This window comes from Phocoena sinus, chromosome X (genome assembly GCF_008692025.1).
Source record: "Phocoena sinus isolate mPhoSin1 chromosome X, mPhoSin1.pri, whole genome shotgun sequence".
NCBI lineage: Eukaryota > Metazoa > Chordata > Mammalia > Artiodactyla > Phocoenidae > Phocoena > Phocoena sinus.
This window is the reverse complement of record NC_045784.1, coordinates 52,452,661-52,474,253: the sequence shown is the minus strand read 5'-3', so window position 1 is coordinate 52,474,253 and position 21,593 is coordinate 52,452,661.

The window sequence follows — 21,593 nt, the reverse complement described above, 5'->3', positions numbered from 1 at the left end:
AAAGTAGTAAAATTGTCTATATTTGAAATAAGTAAAGGGCTACACAAAACAAAATGATGTAAAATATGATGGCAAAAACAGTAAATGTTTGGTGTGGGGAGTACAGTTTTTAAAATGAGTTCAAAATTAAGAGATCAGCAACTTAAAATAATCACATATATAAGTTGATTGCTATATAAAACAACCTAATGTTAACCACAAACAAAAATCTACAATGGATACAACACACAAAAGAGAAAGGAGTCCAGACATAATATTAAAGATAGTCATCAAATCACAAGATGAGAGGGCAAAAGAAGAAAAGAATAAAGAAAGACTCCATAAAATGAGGAAACAACAAAATGTCAATAAGTTCATACTTATCAATAATTACTTTAAATGTAAATGGACTAAATGCTCTAATCAAAAGACAGATTGACTATGTGGATATAATAGCAAGACCATATATATGCTACCCACAAGAGTTTCATTTCAGCTATAAACACACACACAGACTGAAAGTGAGGAAATGGCAAAAGGTATTCCATGCAAATTAAAATGAAAAGAAAGCTGGAGTAGAAATACTCAGACAAAATAGCTTTTACAAAAAAGACTGAAACAAGAGACATAGGTGAACATTACATAATAATAAAGGATCAATCCAAGCAGAAGATATAACTATTGTAAATATATATGGAATCAACATAGGAGCACCTAAATACATAAAGCAAATATTGACAGACATAAAGGGAGAAAATCTTTTTGACCACAGTGCTATGAGACTAGAATTCAACTACAAGAGGAAAACTGCAAAGAACACAAATACATGGAGGGTAAACAATATGATACTAAAAAACAATGAGTCACTGAAGTTAGTAAAGAGGAAATCAAAAAATACCTAGAGACAAATGAAAGCAAAAAGACAATGATCTAAAATCTGTGGGATGCGGCAAAAGCCATACTAAGAGGGAAGTTTATAGTGATACAAGCCTATCTCAGGAAACAGGAAAAAATTTCCAATTTAACAACATAAGCTTATACCTAGTGGAACTAGAAAAAGAAGCACAAACAAAACACAAAGTTAGTAGCAGGAAAGAAATAATAAAGATCAGAGTAGAAATAAATAAAATAGAGGCAAAATATACCCAATAGAAAGGATCAAAGAAACTACAAGCTGGTTCTTTGAAAAGATAAAGAAAATTGATAAATTTTTAGCCAGACTCATTGAGAAAAACAGAAAGAGGACCAAAATAAATAAAATCAGAAATAAAAGAGGAGATGTTACAAATGACACCCCGGAAATATAAAGGATCACAACAAAGGATTGCTACAATTATATGGCAAAAAATGGACAACATAGAAGAAATTAACAAATTCATAGAAATGTATAATCTCCCTAGAATAAATCAGGAAGAAATAGAATATATAGACAGAACAATTACCAGTAGCAATATTGAATCAGTAATAAAAAATTCCCAACTATTCCCAAAAATTGCAGAGGAAGGAATTCTTCCAAATTCATTCTATGAGGCCAGCATCACTCTGATCCAAAATCAGACAAAATTATCACACAGAAAAGAAAATTAGAGGCCAATATTAATTATGAACATAGATGCAAAACCCCTCAACAATATGTTAGCAAATCAAGTTCAACAATACATTAAAAGTGGGATTTATTCCAGGAATGCCAGGATGGTTTAATATCCACAAATCAGTTAATGTGATGCACCACATAAACAAAAAGAGGGATAAAAACACAAGATTATCTCAACAGATGCAGAAATAGCACTTGACAACATTCAACATCCATTCTTGGTAAAACCTCTCATCAAATTTGGTATAGAGGAAACACAACAGAATAAAGGCCACATAAGACAAGTCCACAGCTATCATACTCTATGATGAAAAGCAGAAAGCATTTCCTCTAAGATCAGGTATAAGACGAAGATGCCCACCTTTGCCACTTTTATTCAACACACACTTGGAATTCCTCACCATAGCAATAAGGTAAGAAAAAATAAATCAAAGGAATCCAAATTGTAAAGAAAGAAGTAAAACTGTCATTGTTGACACATGACATAAAAAATCCTAAAGATGCCACCAGAAAACTAGTAGAGGTCATCAATGAATTCAGTGAAGTTGCAGGATACAGAATTAATATACAGAAATCTGTTGTGTTACTATACACTAACAATGAGATATCAGAAAGAGATATTAAAGCAATTCCATTTTCAATCACATCTAAAAGAATAAAACACCTAGGAGTAAATCTAACTAAGGAGGTAAAAGATCTGTACTCTGAAAACTATGACACTAATGAAAGTAATTGAAGATGACACAAAGAGATGGAAAGGTATATTGTTTTCATGGATTATAAAAAGTAATATTGTTAAAATGACCACACTACCCAAGGCAATCCATAGATTCAATGTAAATTACCTGTGGTGTTTTTCACAAAGCTATGACAAAGAATTCTAAAAATTGCATGGAAACACAAAAAATACCTGAATGGCCCAAACAGTCTTGAGAAAGAAGAACAAAGTTGGTAGTATCATGTTATCTCATTTCAAACAATGCTACAGTCACCAAGAGAGTGTGGTACTGGCACAAAAACAGACACATAGATCACTGGAACAGAGTGGAGAGCCCAGAAATGAACCTACACTTATATGGGCAATTAATCTATAACAAAGAAGCAAGAATATACAATGGGGAAAAGACAGCCTCCTAAATCAATTGTGCTGGGAAAACTGGTCAGTAACATGCAAAAGAATCAAACTGGACTAATTTCTCACATCATACACAAAATAAATTCAAACTGGATTAAAGATATAAATATAAAGCCTGAAACCATAAAAGTTCTAGAAAACATAGGAAGAATGCTGTTTGACATCTGTCTTAGCAATATTTTTTTGGATATGACCTCTCTAGTAAGGGCAACAAAAGCAAATATAAACAAACGGGACTATATTTAAGTAAAAAGTTTTTGCACAGTGAAAGGAACTGTCAACAAAATGGAAAGTCGCATACTGAGTGGGGGAAGATACTTGAAAATGATATATACAATAGGGGCTTAATATCCAGAATATACAAAGAGTCCATACAACTCAACATCAACAGAACAAACCTTGATTTTAAAATGGGCAGAGGACCCTAATAAACATTTTTTTTTCCAAAGAAGCCATACAGATGGCCAACAGGCACATGAAAAGATGCTCAACATCACTAATCATCAGAGAAATGCAAATCAAAACCTCAACGAGATATAACCTTACACTTCACACTTGTCAGAATGGCTGTTTTTCAAAAAGACAAAATAAAAGTGTTTTCAAGTATGTGTCGAAAGGGGAACTCTCATAGTCTGTTGATGGGAATGTAAATTGGTACAGCCACTATGAAAAGCAATATGTATTTTACTCAAAAAATTAAAACTAGAACTACTGTAGGATTCAGCAATTCCATTCCTGGGTATTTACCTAAAGAAAATGAAAACACTAATTCAAAAAGATAAATGCATCTCTATGTTCTTTGCAGCATTATTTACAGTAGTCAAGATATGGAAACAACCAAAGTGCCATCAAGAGATGAATGGATACAGAATGGATACACCATGTATTCTGTATCCATTCATCTCTTTATATATATATAGATAGATAGATAGATATAGATATAGATATAGATAGATATAGATAGATAGATAGATATAGATATTTATATATATATACTTACACACATATACATACATATGGTCTAAATATACACACATATACATATAAACACAATGGAATATTAACCATAAAAAGAATGAAATATTGCCATTTGTGATAATATGGATGGACCTATAGGGTACTTTGCTAAGTGAAACAAGTCAGCGAAAGACAAATACTGTATGATTTCATTAATATGTGGAAATCTAAAAATCAAAACAAATGAACAAACATAACTAAACTGAAACAATCAGATACAGAAAACAAAGTGGTGGTTGCCAGAGGGGAGGTGTGTTGAGGGAGGAGAGAAATACAGTCACAGGTATGAAATGTACAGTGTGGTGAATAGTGATTAATTATGTAATACCTTCATATGGTGACAGATGGTAGCTAGATTTATCATGGTAAGTATCTTGGCATGTATAGAAATATCAAATCCCTATGTTGTGTACCAGGAACTAAAATAGTGTTGTAGGTCAGTTATACTTCAAAAGCAAAGAAATTAACAAACAAACTCATAAAATAATAGATCAGAATTGTGATTACCAGAAACGAAGGGTGGGGAGTGGGGGAATTGGATGAAGGCAGTCAAAAGGTACAACCTTTCAGTTATAAGATTAAAAAGTACTATGGATGTAATGTACATTATAATTAACACTGCTGTATGTTATATATGAAAGTTGTTAAGAGAGTCAACCTTAAGAGTTCTCACCACAAGGAAAATACCCTTTTTATATTTCTTTAATTTTTTATCTATATGACATGATGGATATTTACTAAATTTATTGTGGTAATCATTCCTTGATATATGTAAGTCAAATCATTGTGTTAAACACCTTAACTTTATACAGTGCTGAATGTCAATTATAACTCAATAAAACTGGAAGAAAAACTAGAATAAGTAAACTTGAATCTTGATCAATGGAAACTTTCCACTTAAACTAAAATGCGAAGTGAAAAAATAATGAAAATAAAATAGAAGATAATACCCAAGAATTGTAGAACAACACCAAAAGGTATGTCATAAATAAAGTTGGATTACCAGAAGGAGATAAGAAAATGAAGCAGAAGAAATATTCAAATCATAATGGCTGCAAACTTTCCAAAATAAATGACCAAACTACAGATCCAAAGTGTTCAAAGAACACCAAGCAAAATAAATACCCAAAGCATCATACATAGGCATACTGTATTCAAGCAGCAGAATATCAAAGACAAAGAGAAAATTTGAAGGAAGCCAGTGAAAAAGAGCACCTTAATTATGAAAGGAAAATGATACATCAATAATCACTTGGTTAATGGTCTAAATATAACATTCAACAGAGAATATCACTGTGAATTTTTAAAAAATAGACCCAACTATGTTGTCTCCCCCACAAAAAATCCTACTAAAAATGAAGACTCAGGTTAAAAGTAAAGGAATGCAGAGAGATAGACTAACACTAATCATAAGAAATCTGGAATAGCTATATTAATTTCAGAAAAGTAGACTTCAGAACAAATAAGATTATCAGGGATAAAGAGGGACAGTAGTACATGATGATAAATGGTCAATACTCTAAGAAGATGTAACTATCCTAAACATGCATGAATATAACAAAGGAATTGAAAGATGCATGAGGTAAAAACTGTTAACAATGACATCCCAACAGCAATAAAGATGGTGAGATCTCCACAGAGAAATGACTGATTCTTGCAATTTAGTAGGCAATAAAGATGAGCCTAGAACATCTCAGAGTGCTAGAAAGTAAGGAAGTGCTCAAAATAAAATGTCAATGTTATTCAGTAGCAAACTGAAAGAACTCCCTATGGACACAGCTGGAACAGTTTAAGCAAATAAATTAATAATGCAGTATTGGATTATAGCCCAAAATATAAAATCCATTACTTCATATACTAATAAATAATTGGATAAATAAATGAGGAGAATACGCAAATTTCCTGTGTAAAAGGATTCCAAATATTTTATGTACATAGTCTGCCCTCAAAGAAAGGGAAAACAGCTCTCCAGTCCATAAGTGTGGGCTACATGTAGTGCCTTTCTTTCAAAGAGCACAGTATGGAAAGGGAGAAAAAAAAGAGTACTGGGTCTTCCCTGGTGGCACAGTGGTTGAGAGTCCGCCTGCCGCTGCAGGGGACACGGGTTCATGCCCCAGTCCAGGAAGATCCCACATGCCACGGAGCGGCTAGGCCCGTGAGCCATGGACGCTGAGCCTGCGCGTCCGGAGCCTGTGCTCCACAATGGGAGAGGCCGCAACAGTGAGAGGCCCACGTACCACAAAAAAAAAAAAAAAAAAGAGTACTGTTTCAGACTGACAAACACTACCACAGTTCAGTTGTCTAGGGCAACATTAACAGTAATCAATCATTTTGATAGTATATGCCCTTGATATGATGTGATGTGCATGACACTTCACTACTGTGGTCTTCCTCCTAAAATCCCATAACCACAGCTTAATCATAAAAAAAACAAACTAATCCCAATAGAGAGACATAATAACTGACAAGTACTTGCCAGACTAATGTGAACTAAATGAAAATTAAAATATTGTGTTAGCCAAAAAGTTCATTCGGGTTTTTCCATACCATCTTACAGAAAAACCCAAACAAACTTTTTGGCCAATCCAATAAAACTTATCAAGATTTGTGAGATGCAGCAAAAGCAGTGCTTAAAGGAAAATTTATGGCATTAAGTGTATATATCTGAATTAATTTTTTTTAAATGAATAACTTATTATTCTACCTTATAAATCTGGAGAAAACAGCAAATTAAGACTAAAGAAATCAGAAGAAGTATATAGTAAAATCAGGTGGAGATTGAAAACCAGAAATAAATAGAAAAAATTAATGAAACCAAAAGCTAAATCTTTGAAAAGATCAATAATATTGATAAACCTCTAGCCAGAAATCACCAAAGGTGAAAAAAGACACAAATTACACATATTTGAAATAAAATGGTGGTTATAACTGCTGAACCCACAGATATTAAAAGGACAATAAAGGAATACTACGAGCAACTCTACGCATACATATTGATATATGAAATTGATCAATCCCTTTAAAGATAAATTACCAAAACTCACTCAAGGAGAAATAGGTAAAATGAATAGCTTTTTATGACAGATATTAAATTCATAATTAAAAACCACCCCCCAAAGAAAGCAACTGGATAGTTTCAGAGTGATTTGTAACCAAATATTTAAGGAAAAAAATAATATCAATTTTCTACAGTATCTTCCATAAAATATAATCAGAGGAAACCTTCTGAATTCATTGTATGAGACCTTTATTACACTAATATGAAAACCAGATACAGACATTACAAGGAAAGAAAACTACAGACTAATCAATGTATAAAAATGATCAAGCAAGATTTAAACCAGGTATCAAGGCTGGTGGACATTCAAAATTCAACCAGTGTAATCCACCATATCAATAGGCTGAAGAAAAATAATCACATGATCATATCAATTGATGCAGAAAATAACATTCAACAAAGTTCAACACTCATTCATGGTAAAAACTCTCAGCAAGTTAGGAATATAGAAGAACTTCCTAAACTTGATAAACAACATCTACAAAAACCTATAGCAATATGATGATTAATGGTCAGAGCCTAGATACTTTCTCCTTCAGATCAGGAACAATTCAAGGATTATTCACCATATATAAGTTGATAAGTATATCTATATCTATATCTATCTATCTAGATTGAACAATTAAGTAAATACTGGAATTGAACGATTAAGTAAGTGGATGGTGGATGGAGGAAGTCAGTTTTCTCACTGTTAGAGTGGGAGGTTACAGACAAAGGGGAAGGCTAAAATGATCCATTTTGTACTCAAAGTTGGAGATATCAATATGAGCACCAGCATGTTCATTTTAATATAGATTTAAGTGGATACATACATAAATATTTATAGATATGTATATATACACATATATAATCCCTTGATCTGTCAACAGAGAGGGCCTAAGAAGCAACAACACCTAATAGCAAAAAACACCCAGATCTTGGTTTCTAATATTATTTTTCCAGTAAAAGGACCAGAGCTCCCTCTTATATTGAAGGACTGAGAGGAAATAAACAAAACAAACCTACAGCATTTTACGGGGCCGGAAAGTAAGAGAGTGCTAAAAGAATAACAATAATAATAGAATCATAGTCTCATGATAGTGGTATTACTAGTCTCATTTTGAAGATGTGGAAAATGAGGCTCAGAGAAGTGAAGTCGTTGCTCAGTTTCATGAAACTGGTAAAAAAACAAAACCAGAAATTGAATGTCACGCCTACATTCTTTAGCTTTACCACATGACTTTTAGAGGCCGATGAAACCAATAAAAAATAGTTAGGAGGAAAATGCTTTTGTTTTCTGGTACTTTTCTGATGACCCTCCTATTCTCCAGATAGCCCTAAGTGGTCAGGACATTCATTTTAGGAACGTTATTATGCAGCCTTTATCCTTTTAGTAGTGACACTGATTAAAATACACAACAAAAGTAATTGCTACCATAAGAACCCAGAGAAATTATGAAAAGCAGCCACTGGGTCAGTCTAGAAGGGAGGTGTCACAAAAAGGAAGGAAGTAATCAGAAGATGTGAAGATTTATTGGAGAAGAGAGAAGAAACTGAGGGAAAAGAAGTTTCCCATTCACTTTGCAGGACACCAGCAATGGTGCTGAAATTAGGTATCTGGCAGGTGGATAATGTTTGATGACTTTCCTGTTTTTGTCCACATTTTTTCCTCATCCACAACCCTGGCTTTTGAACTTGACATAATTCTTTACAGACTGCTTTATTGACATCCAGCATCACTTCCAAGCCCCAGCCTACAGGCCACCCACTTAGTTTTGCTGCCAGGTCTGACTAATGTCATCATCTTCTTCTGCCTTTCATCAGGTTATAGAAAACTCATGCTTTCCTGGCTTCTGGGGCTGAGAAAAAGGAAAATCTCAAAGGAATCTGCTGCAATTCACATGAGCAATGGATTTTCTGGTCTTAAAACTCTCAAAGTATCCCATTACATGGCCCATTTGGACAGAAAAGGAGGAAACCACTAATTACATGCCCTCACTCCACCTCATAAATTCTTTCCAGATTGCCAAGGACTTCTATTATCCTTAGCTCATTTTACTCTCCCAATGTTTTTGGGTCAGTTATTATTAGTTTATTTTACAGATGAGGAAATCATGATCTAAGCTGCCACCTACTGAGAGGAGACAGTAGAAATCCTGAGTGACATTTTACTCACATTTTATAGATGTAGTAAACAAGACTCAGAGAGGTGAAGTGACTTGCCTACAGTCACACAGCTCATAAAAAAACAGAAGCAGAATTGAATCCAGGTCCATCTAAGTCCAAAACCAGTGGTCAGAACCTTCATTTTAGGGCCAGCAACATGTAGCTGTTTCCATGTACCTCCAGTTTATATGTGGTGGAGCTGAGCCAAAGACCAGGACTTCTGACACATAGTCTTAGTGCACGTGTATTTATATAACCCTAAAACAGAGTCAAACCAAAAGTACCTCATTGTCTTTCAGAATACCAGAAAATTGTGATTATGGCTGCCTCTCATACACCATCAGATTCCTTAATTTCCAACAGGTGGGAAATGCTGCTGAGAAGATAAAGTGGAGAAAAGCCATGGATGGTGAGGCTCCAAGAAAGGTCACTGGCATGGAAGCCAAAAATCTTGATCTCCAGGTACATATTCTGTGATATTAGTCAAATCTCTGCCTCCTTCTGGGCCTCAGTTTCCTTATCTCAAACATATGGAGATTGGAATAGATGAAATCTAAGATCCTTCTCGAAATAAAATCCTATAATGGGAAAGGTGGCAAAATTGCGAAGTCTCCCACTAATAATAAAAAAGGTGTTTTTTGTGGCAACAAGCCCAGACATCTTCCATTTCTGGCTGCCAATTTAAGCCAAGTATGTCACATTTAATGAGAGCCTCTAAGAGTTTTAATTTTATTGTAATATTCTATCTGATTAGGATGTGGTTTCACAAATGTACAGAAAGGAGAGGAGGTTTAAAGTGTTAACACTAAACATGTTTATAAGACTGCTGCAACGTGATGAGAAAGATCTGGACTAGGATGACAAGGCCTCTTTCCTCACTGGACATCAGTTTCTTGCACTCCCAGAGAATTCTTATCTGTGACTTGTAAAAGACTCCAATCTCCCCCACAAGCCCCTTCAACCTCCTTAATAATAAACCAGAGCTTTCTGGTGGTTGGGTTAACTTGACTATCCCACTCCAACTTTCTGGCCTAGCCTGTTGTTTATTAAAGAAGCCCCTATCTATATTCTTGCTCTAGCCCCTTTATGCCACCTGGTGAGATCATACCACATTTGTCTTCTCTGTCAGATTTCACTTATCACAATATTCTGAAGGTTGTCTTTTCATTTCTTGATTGTTTCTTTTGCTGTGCTTAAGCTTTTTAATTTGATGTAGTTATACTTGTTTATTTTTGCTTTTGTTGCCTGAGCTTTTGGTGACATCTGAAAAAATGGTTGACAAGACCAATATCAAGGAGCTGTTATTCTGTTTTCTTCTGGGATATTTATGGTTTTAAGTCTTATGTTTAAGTCTTTAATCCATTTAGAGTTAATTTTTGTGAGTGGTATAAGATAGGGGTCTGCAGGGCCATGCGGGAATCTGATGCTGGGCACACCACTGGCTTCAGTGGGGCCACCTGGGAACCCATGGTTAGGCAAGCCTGTCAGCTTCAGTGGGAACAGCAGAGCATGGAGGTGGGGCAAGCCCAATGGAACTAGCAAGGTAGAAGGAGAGCAAAAATGGTGCCTCACAGAGCCAGCACTATTGAAGTGGAGTAAAATTGCAAAAAATGGCACCTGCCAGAACCTTCATTCCTGGAGAAAGTCCCAACAGACCCCTGTGTCCCTAGGAGACACATAAGATTAGCTAATGAATCTCCTTCACATATTGTCTAGGTGCTTTTCAAATTTCTGCTTTTGTGCTGGATCCTGGGGTGAGTAATTCTGTGTACAAGCCCTTTAATAACAGACTTTCCATTCTCCACAGCATTTTAGGCCTCCTGAATGTAAGCCCCATTGGTTTGTAAAGCTGGACATTTTGGAGGCTTGTGTCTCCATTGCAGATCCCAACAGTTGGGGTGCCTGAGGTAGGACATGAACCCTTAGTTCCTCAGGGAGAAGTTCCATATTTGTGAGATTATTCTTGCTTGTGAGTTGCCCCACTGGGTGTGGGGTTTTGGGTGAGACTACATCTCTGCCTCTCCTAGCCATTTAGATGTGGTTCTTTTATATTTTGTTGTGGAGGAGCTGTTCAGCTAGTTTTCAGGTTTTTTCAGAGGGAATTTATCCATATGTAACTGTAGATTTGGTGTCTCTGTGGGAGGACATAAGTTCAGGATCTTCCTATGCTGCCTTCTTGAACCACCTCCCTGTTTCTCTTTATGGTGTCCTATAATTCACTTAGGCTTTCTTTACACTTTTTTCTTTGTTCTCCTTTGTTAGATAACTTCAAGTGTCCTGTCTTCTAATTTAGATTATTTTTTACTGCTTGATCCATTCTGCTATTTATCCTCAATTTTACATTTTTCATTTTATTCTTCAGCTTCCTAAATTTTTTGTTTTTTAAAATAATTTATAACACTGTGTTAAACCTCTCATTTTGTCACTGTATTGTTTTCCTGATTTTCGTGGATTGTCTGTATTTATTTCTGTGTAGCTCATTTAGCTTCCTTAAAATAGCTATTTTGATGTCTTTATTGGGTAAATTGTAGATCTCCATTGCTTTTGGTTCCTCTACTGGAAGATTATTGTAATCCTTTGGTGGTGTCATGTTCCCTTGATTTTTCACCACTATTAAAGTCTTGCATCACTATCTTCACATTGAAGTAGCAATCACCTCCTATCTTTAGAGACTGACATCAGGATAGAAATACTTTCTGTTAGCCCTGATAGGGATTCTGAGTCTTCCTCAGACCTTTTATGGATATGCCTGCTCTCTATTTCTTGCTCCTTCTTGTGACAGACTCCTTAAGTTGTATACATTTTCTCTATTCAACAATGGACCAGGATGTGTGCTGACAGCCTCCTTTCTGTAAATGCTCAAATTTGTGGTCTCTAATTGGCCTACAGGTTTGTGTTAGCTCTCTTCATGTGCTCACTACCTATCTAGCAAAGCTTGCTCCTTCTGCTATCAGGAGTACACACTGATATATGACCATAGGGTGTGTGTGTGTGAGTGTCTGTAACACTCAGGTGCCCATGGGCCACCTGGGTGGATTCATGGGAGAGGCAACCCAGGAGATAGTGGGTGGTCCTTCCAATGTAGCCCATAAAGTGATTAGAAGGACCCACATTCTTTTCATACTTTCTGAACCCTGGTTGCTGTTCTTCCAGCTACTCACCACCCTCCAGTTGTGCAGCTATGACTCTATACTCGGATGTAGCAAGAAAGAAATGGACCTTTTGGCAGTGCCCCACATAACTAGGAAAGCTCACATTTACTCACGTCCTCTCACTTTCTGCCATGGGGAAAACAATCATTGGTTGATAAAGGATCTCTTGGCACTGATCTGTGCTGCCTTGGGGAAGGGATGACACAGGTAAAGTCAAACTGTTCCTGTGGTCCTCTCCAATGCATTCAATCTTGGATTTTTTTCCTCCAACAGTGTGTTGGAATATCTCACTGGACTCTTCGACTTCAACAAAGGCTCTCTCATCCATGGGTGATTAAATCAGTGTTCTCCAGGGTTTCCAGATTGTGGCTGAAAGGGACTGGAACTAGTTTACCGATCACTTTAGGGTCCAAAACTGTGACCAATAGGCTGTATGCTTATTTCCTGGTGGGTTGGTGAGATTCCTTCTGGATTCCTTGGTGTATGGTGCTGGATCCCACAACTCCCACAAAGACACTTTTGTCCACGGATGGATACTATATTGTTGTTCTTGAGGGGCAGATATGAGCAAAGGATATTGTATTTGGCCTTCTAGTTGATATCATTATATCAGAATAAACTTTCAAATTACTTAATCTCTGGGGAAGTTTTGACTTCTTTCTGAGCCTCAGTTTTACTCACAGTAAAATGGGAGTAAGGGGCCAGAATGCATGTGCAAGGCTTCCAGGTTGATGATCAGCTAGTTTTACACTTCAGTATCCATTATCTTAGCTCACCTACCAGTCACTTCATCCTAACATCACAAGAGTCAACATGTAATATTCCTGAAGGCAGTGTAGGTTGTTACAGGCTGCTTCCATCCCTAACAGAGTGGAATTTTCATTCTCTGTATTCCTAGTTTGCAGAGAGCTTTTTTTTATATCATTAATAGGTGCTAAACTTGGCTGAATGTTTTTTCTGTGTTAATTAATATGATATTTCTTCTTTAGCCAGTAGATATAGTATATTACATTGATTGATTTTCGGAGATTAAACCAACCTTGCATGCCTGGAATGCATCCCACTTGGTAATGGTGTTTATTCCTTTTAATACATTGTTGGATTTGATTTGTTAAAATATTGCTGAGAATTTTTGTGTCCAAATTCATGAAATGTACTAGTGTTGTCCTCGTCAGATATTGATACTAGAGTAATACTGGCTTCACAAAATAGTTGGGAAATATTCCCTGCTCTTCTGTTTTCTGGAAGATATTGTGAAAACAGTGTTAATTCTTCTTTGAATATTCAGCAGAATTCTCCAGTAAAACCATCTTTGCCTTCTTTTCAGGGAGATTTTTAATTGTAAATTTAATGTCTTTAATAGGTAGAGGATTATTTGAGTTACACATTTTATCTTGGCTGAGTTTTGAGTTTTTAAATGCTCAATTTCTTCTAAATCTTCAAGTTTGTAAGAGTAAAGTTATTAATAGTATTCCTATATTTTTTGTTGTGGTATAATATATATCATAAATTTTACCATTTTAACCATTTTTAAGTGTACTCTTCCAGTGGCATTAAGCACATTTACATTGTGGTGCAACCAGCATCACTGTCCATATCTCCAGAATATTTTTTCACCATCCCAGACTAAAATTTTATACACATTGAAGAGTAATTCCCCTTTAACTACACTGCAAACCCAGGTACAACTATTCTATCAATACCTTCTGTCTCTAAGAATCTGACTATTATAGGTACCTCGAATAAGTGGAATTACACAAAATTTGCCCTTTTGTATCTGGTTTATTTCACTGAGCATAATGTCTTTAGGGTTTTCCTTGTTGTAACATACATCATAATTTGATTGAATTTTAAGACTAAATAATATTACATTATATGTTTTTTACCACATTTTGTTTATCCATTTATCTGCTGGTAGACTCTTAGGTTATTTTCACATATTGACTCTTTTTTATAATGCTTCTGTAAACATGGGTGCACAGATCTTTGTTCTAGTCTATTCTTTCAATCACTTTGGGTATATGCCAGAAGCGGAATTACAGGATCATATTGTAATTATATGTTTAATTTTTTGAGGAATTGCCATACTGTTTTTCATATGGCTGTTTCATTTCACATTCGCACCAGTAATGCACAATGGTTCCAATTCACCCACATCCTCATAAGTGCTTGTAATTTTCTAGTTTTTAAAATTATTATTGTTATTACTAATGGGTATGAAATGTTATCTCATTATGGTTTTGATTTGCATTTCCTTAATGATTTGTGTTGTTGCGCATCTTTCATTTGCTTATTGGCCCATTGCTGTATCTACTTTTAAGAAATGTCTATTTGAGGCACTTCTCCACTTTTGACATGTGTTATTTGTTTTATGCTTTAGAGTTTTAGGATTTTTTAAATATTGTGGATGTTAATTCCTTACCAGATATATTATTTGCCAATATTTTCTCCCATTCCCTGTGTTGCCTTTTTACTCTCTCTCTCTTTTTTTTTTTTTTTTTTTTGCGGTTTGTGGGCCTCTCACTGTTGTGGCCTCTCCTGTTGCAGAGCACAGGCTCTGGACGTGCAGGCTCAGCAGCCATGGCTCACGGGCCCAGCCGCTCCATGGCATGTGGGATCTTCCCAGACCGGGGCACGAACCCGTGTCCCCTGAATCGGCAGGTGGACTCTCAACCACTGAGCCACCAGGAAATCCCGCCTTTTTACTCTCTTGATAGTGTCTCATTTGATGTACAAAATGTTTAATGTTGAAGTCCAGTATATTTGTTTTTTCTTTTGTTGCCATGGCTTTTGGTGTCATATCCAAAAACTATTTCCAATATCTATTGCCATGAGGATTTCCTTTATATTTTCTTCCAAGAATTTTACAATATTAGCTTTTAAATTTAGATCTTTGATATATTTTAATTTAATTTTTGTATACAGTGTAGGGTAAGGATCCAACATTGAGCATTTGGCAAATCAATATTCAGTTTTCCCAGTACTGTTTGTTGAAAAGTCTGTCTTTCCTCACAAATAGCACTGACAAACGTCCAAATATTTTAGAGCTTATATGTGAGGGTTTATTTCTGTGTTTTGTGTTCTATTCCATTGGTTTATGTGTATGTTTTTATGCCAGTACCATACTATATTTTTGTTCCTTTGGTATTTTAATTATAGAAATTTCAGGTGTACAGCATTATAATGTGACAACTGTATACACTACAAAGTGATCACCACTGCAAGTCTTGTTCCCATCTGTCATCATACAGTTGACCCCCTTCACACACACCCTGATACACCTCCCCTCTAATAACCATTAATCTGTTCCCTGTATCTATGAGTTTGTTTTTGTTTTATTTTGTTTTGTTTTGTTAGATAATACATATGAGTGAAATCATACAGTATTTGTTTTTTTTGGTCTGAATTATTTCACTCAGTATAATACTTTCAATTCCATCCATGTTGTCACACATGGCAGGATTTCATTCTTTTATATGGTTGAGTAGTATTCCATTGTGTGTGTATATATATATATATATATATATACTTTATAATATATGCTTTATTCATTGATCCATCAATGTGCACTTAGGTTGTTTTTTATATCTTGACTATTGTAAATAATACACAGTGAACATAGGAGTGCATATATTTTTTCAAATTACTGCATTTATGTTTTGGTAAATACCCAGAAGTGGAATAACTGGGTCATATGGTGGTTCTATTTATAATTTTTCTTGTAATGAATATATTGTTTTCCATAGTGGATGCACCAATTTATAGTCCTACTGAGTGTAAGAGGATTTCCTTTTCCTCACATCCTTGCCAGGACTTGTTATCTTTTGTATGTCTGATGATAGCCATTCTGACAGGTATCTCATTATGGTTTTGATTTTAATTTCCCTGATGATGTTGAGCATCTATTTGTGTGTCTTGTCGACATCTGTATATCTCTTTTGGAAAAAAAATATCAATTTAGATTTTCTGCCCATTTTTAGATTGGGTTGTGTGCTATTTTGCTGTATGATTCTTTACATTTTGGTGGTATTAACCCCTTATTAGAGATACAGTTTGCAAATATTTTCTCCCATTCAGTAAGTTGCCTTTTTATTTCAATGATATTTCCCTTCACTGTGCAGAAGCTTTTAGCTTGCTGTAGTTCCATTTGCTTATTTTTGCTTTTGCTTCTCTTGCTTTTGGAGTCAGATCCACAGAAACATCGCTAAACCAATATCAATGAAGTTACAACCTATGTTTCCTTCTAAAAACTTTATGGTTTTAGTTCTTAAAGTCTAATCCATTTTGAGTTTATTATTGTATATAATGTAAGATGGTGGTCTAGTTTTATTCTTTTGAATATGGCAATTGAGTTTTCCAAACACCATTTATTAAAGAGACCATCATTTCTCCATTTGCAACTTTGTTATAAATTAGTTATCCATATATGTGTACATTTATTTCTGGGTTCTCAGTTTTGTACCATTGATGTGGGTGTATTTTTCTGTGTCATTCCCATACTGTTTTGATTACTGTAACTTTGAAGTATAGTTTGAAATCAAGGAGCGTGATATCTCCAGCTTTGTTCTTCTTAAGACTGTTTTGGCTATTTGGGGTCTTTTATTTTTCATACAAACTTTAGAATTATTTGTTTTACTTCTGTAAAATATACAATTGGAATTTTGACAGGGATTGCATGGAATCTTTGGGTAGTATGGATATTTAAACAATATTAATTCTTCTAATCCAAGAACGTGGACTATTGTTCCATTTATTGTTGTTTATTTCAATAGTATCATACTTTTCAGCACACAGGTTTTTCACCTCCCTAGTTAAAATTATTTCTGGGTATTTTATTTCATTGATGCAGTGGTAAATGAAATAGTTTTCTTAATTTCTTTTTCTAATAGTTCATTATTAATTTATAGAAAAGTAATAGATTTTTGTATATTAATTTTGTGTCCTGGAATTTACTGAATTAATGTATAAATTCTAAATATTATTTTGGTGGAGTCTGGAGTTTTCTGTATGCAGTATCATGTGATCTGCAAATAGTGACAGTTTTCTTTTTCCTTTCAATTATGTATACTTTTGCTTTATTTGTATGGCCTAATTGCTGTGGTTAGGACTCCAACATAATGCTGAATAAAGTGGTGATTGTGGACATCCTTGTCTTGTTCCTGATGTTAGATAAAAAGCTTTCAGTTTTAAGTATGATGTTAATGTGGGTTTGTCATATATGCCCTTTAATTTGATGAGAAACGTTCACTGTATACTAAATTTGTTGAGAGTTTTTATCATAAATACATGTTGAATTTTGTCAAATATTTTTTCTGCATCTAATGAGATGATGATAGGACTTTAATATTTCATTTTGTTAATGTGAAGTACCATGTAGTTTGATATGTGAATCTTAACCATCCTTGCATCCAGGAAAAACATCCCACTTGATCATTGTGTATGATCCTATTCATGTAATGTTGTATTCAGTTTTCTAATATGTTGAGAATTTTTGCATCTATATTCATCAAAGATATTGGCCCATAATTTTCTTTTTTTGTAGGGTATTTGTGTGGTTTGAGTATCAGGGTGATGCTACTCTCATAGAATCAGTTTGGAAGCATTTTTTCTTCTACAACTTTTTGAAATAGTTTTAAAAGGATAGGTGTTAACTCTTTGTTAAATATTTGGTAGAATTCACAGGTGAAAGTACTTGACCCTAAACTTTATTTGTTCAGAGTATTTCTTAACAAAAATATAGTTAATTCAAAATGCTGTGTGAGTCTCAAGTGCTCAACAAAGTGATTCATTTATACACACACACACACACACACACACACACACACATATAAGTATTCTTTTTCAGATTCTTTTCCATTAAAGGTCATTACAAGATATTGAGGATAACTCCCTGTGATATACAGTACGTTCCTGTCATTTACCTATTCCATATATAGTAGTGTGCATATGTTAACCCCAAACTCCCAATTTAGCACATTCCCTTAGAGGGAATGCTTTCAGCTTTTCACTTTTGAATATGATCGGGATTGTCAAATATGGCCTTTATTATGTTGAGGTAGCTTCATTCTATGCCCACTTTCTGAAGAGTTTTTATCATAAATGGATGTTGAATTTTATCAAAAGCTATTTCTGCATCTATTGAGATGATCATATGGTTTTTATTCCTCAATTTGTTAACGTGGTGTAACATATTAATTGATTTATGGATATTGAAAAATCCTGCATCACTGGAATAAATCTCACTTGATCATGGTGTATGATCCTTTTAACGTTTTGTTGGAGTGGCTTGCTAGTATTTTGTTGAGGATTTTTGCATCTATGTTCATCAGTCATATTCGTCTATGATTTTCTTTTTTTGTGATATTTTTGTCTGGTTTTGGTATCAGGCTGACAGTGGCCTCATAGAATGAGCTTGGGAGGTTACCCTTCTCTGCAATTTTTTGGAAGAGTTTAGAAGAATAGGCATTAACTTTTCTCTAAATGTTTGGTAGAATTCATCTGTGAAGGCTTCTGGTCCTGTGCTTTTCCTTGTTGGAAGTATTTAAATTACTGATTCAGTTTCAGTACTGGTAATTTGTCTTTTCATGTTTTCTATTTCTTCCTGGTTCCATCTTGGGAGATTATACCTTTTGAAGAATTTGTCCATTTTTTGCTAAGCTGTCCGTTTTATTGGCATATAGTTGCTTATAGTAATCTATTATGACACTTAGTATTTCTGTCGTGTCAGTTGTAACTTCTTTTTCAATTCTGATTTTATTGACTTGGGTCCTCTCCCTTTTTTTCTTGCTGAATCTAGTTAAAGGTTGATCAATCTTGTTTATCTTTGCAAAGAATCAGCTTTTAGTTATGTTGATGTTTTCTATTTTTTTCTCAGTCTGCATTTCATTTATTTCTGCTCTGATCTTTATGATTTAATTCCTTCTACTAACTTTGGCTGTGTTTTCTCTTCTTTCTGTAGTTGCTTTAGTTATGGTTAGGTGGTTTATCTGAGATTTCCCTTGTTTCTTAAGGGAAGCTTGTATTGCTATAAACTTCCCTCTTACAACTGCTTTTACTGCATTTCATAGGTTTTGTATGATCACGTTTTCATTTTCATTTGTCACTGGGTATCTTTTAACTTTCTCTATGATTTCTTCAGTGATCCATTGGATGTTTAGCAGCGTATTTCTTAGTCTCCTCACATTTGGGTTATTGCAGTTTTTCCTTTTTAAAAAAAAAATATTGGAGTGTAGTTCATTTAAAGTGTTGTGTTAGTTTCAAGTGTACAGCAAAGTAAATTAGTTATATATATATATAGCCAATATTACATATATATGTGTATGTATATATATATACATATATATGTATATATATATATATATGTGCATTCTTTTCAGATTCTTTTCCCACATATTTTGTTACAGAATATTGAGTAGAGTTCCTTGTGCTATATAGTAGGTCCTTGTTAGTTATTTATTTTATATATAATAGTGTGAATATGTTAATCACAATCTCCTACTTTAGCACTATCCCCTGTTTCCCCTATGATAATCATATGTGTGATACTGAGATCTGTGAGTCTGATTCAGTTTTGTAAATAAGTTTTCTTTTTCATTTTTATTAGATTCCACAAATAAGTAATATCATATATTATTTGTCATTCTCTGTCTGACTTACTTCACTTAGTATGGTGATCTCAAGGTCCATCCCTGTTACTGCAAATGGCATTATTTCATTCTTTTGCATGGGTGAGTAATATTCCATTGTATATATACACCACATCTTCTTTTTTTTTTTTTTTTTTAAACATCTTTATTGGGGTATAATTGCTTTACAATGGTGTGTTAGTTTCTGATTTACAACAAAGTGAATCAGCTATACATATACATATGTTCCCATATGTCTTCCCTCTTGCGTCTCCCTCCCTCTCACTCTCCCCATCCCACCCTTCCAGGCTGTCACAAAGCACCGAGCTAATATCCCTGTGCCTTGCGGCTGCTTCCCCCCAGCTATCTACCTTACTACGTTTGTTAGTGTGTATATGTCTATGACTCTCTCTCGCCCTGTCAAAACTCACCCTTCCCCCTCCCCATATCCTTAAGTCCGTTCTCCAGTAGGTCTGCGTCTTTATTCCTATCTTACCCCTAGGTTCTTCATGACATTTTTTTCCCTTAAATTCCATATATATGTGTTAGCATACGGTATTTGTCTTTTTCTTTCTGACTTACTTCACTCTGTATGACAGATTCTAGGTCTATCCATCTCATTACAAATAGCTCAATTTCATTTCTTTTTAAGGCTGAGTAATATTCCATTGTGTATATGTGCCACATCTTCTTTATCCATTCATCCGATGATGGGCGCTTAGGTTGTTTCCATGTCCTGGCTATTGTAAATAGAGCTGCAATGAACATTTTGGTACATGACTCTCTTTGAATTTTGGTTTTCTCTGGGTATATGCCAAGTAGTGGGATTGCTGGGTCATATGGTAATTCTATTTGTAGTTTTTTAAGGAACCTCCATACTGTTCTCCACAGTGGCTGAACCAATTCACATTCCCACCAGCAGTGCAAGAGTGTCCCCTTTTCTCCACACCCTCTCCAGCATTTATTGTTTCTTGATTTTTTGATGATGGCCATTCTGACTGTACACCACATCTTCTTTATCCATCCATCTGTCAATGAACAAACTTAGGTTATTTCCATGTCTTGGCTATTGCAAATAGTGTTGCAATGAATGTTGTGGTTCATGTATCTTTTTGAATTATGGTATTCTCTGCATATATGCCCAGGAGTGGGATTGTTGGATCATATGGTAGTTCTATATTTAGTTTTTTAAGGTAGCTCCATACTGTTCTCCATAAAGGTTATACCAATATACAGTCCCACCAACTATGTAGGAGGGTTCCCTTTTCTCCACCTCCTCTCCAGTATTTATTTTTGGTAAATTTTTAGATGATGTCCATTCTGACCCTTGTGAAGAGATACTTCATTGTAGTTTTGATTTGCATTTCTCTAATAATTAGCAAAATTGATAATTTTTTCATGTGCCTGTTTCACTGTCTTCTTTGGAGAAATGTCTAGAATTTCTGACCAATTTTGATTGTTTTCTTTTCTTCTTTTTTTTCTGATATTGAGCTACAAGAGCTGTTTCTATATTCTGGAGTTTAATCCCTTGTCAGTTGCTTTGCTTGCAAATATTTTCTCCCATTTCTGTGTTGTCTTTTCATTTTGTTTACAGTTTCCTTTGCTGTCCAAAAGCTTTTAAGTTTAATTAGGTCCCATTTGTTTATTTTTGGTTTTATTTTCATTACTCTAGAGGTGGATTCAAATAGATATTTCTGGACTTTATGTCAGAGAGTGTTTTGCCTAGGTTTTCCTCTAAGAGTTTTATAGTGTCTGTCCTTATATTTAGGTCTTTAATGCATTTTGAGTTTATTTTTTTGTATGGTGTTAGGAAATGTTGTAATTTCAGTGATTCACAGGTAGCTGTCTGGTTTTCCCATCACCATTTATTAAAGATATTGTCTTTACT